Below are 630 nucleotides of genomic sequence, written 5' to 3'. Positions count from 1 at the left end.
GCAGGGGAGCACACCCTGACCGAGGTACCTCCGGGGAGCGGCATGATGTGGTCTTTTTGCTCTAGAAACGCCCAACTTGTGTGAAACCTTACCCAAGAACGTATTCTTGTGTTACACATTTCATACATATGTATGAATTTTTCAAAATGAAATTCTGAAACAAAAATAGCTTGTCAGTAGAACAAAGGTGCGTCTCCCAGAGGGCAGCGGCGTTTCTCGAGGCTGTGACCGTCTAGGGCAGAGACCTCCCAGCAACTGTCTCTGGCCCATTAAGAAATTGAGGGTGCAAAACATGCTCTCCACGGCTTCCCAGCGGGAGATTTGGAAAGTTTGGCGATCTCGGGGATCGCCACACTAGCCTGCGCCCCCAACCCGTGCGTTTAGCGACGTCCTGACTTTTCACCGTGCGCACCCCTCACACAGCCGCCACCCAACGGGTGCCGATGCTGGAGGGTGCGGCAGCCACAGGGCGGGGCAATCCGAACTCCCACCGCCACCTACTCTCCCACCCGCCCTCGCCCCCCGCCCATGCCTGGGCGCCGGCCCGCCCCCTCCCCTCTCTGCGCGCAAACGAACTTCGCGACGCTGCGCTCCGCGGCTGCCGACGGGGGCCGGGCGAAGGAGGGGTGG

The sequence above is a fragment of the Sturnira hondurensis genome, unplaced genomic scaffold, assembly GCF_014824575.4.
Source record: "Sturnira hondurensis isolate 20B ecotype Veracruz unplaced genomic scaffold, ASM1482457v3 Scaffold0007865, whole genome shotgun sequence".
In the NCBI taxonomy this organism is placed as follows: domain Eukaryota; kingdom Metazoa; phylum Chordata; class Mammalia; order Chiroptera; family Phyllostomidae; genus Sturnira; species Sturnira hondurensis.
Note: the sequence above shows the minus strand (reverse complement) of the source record.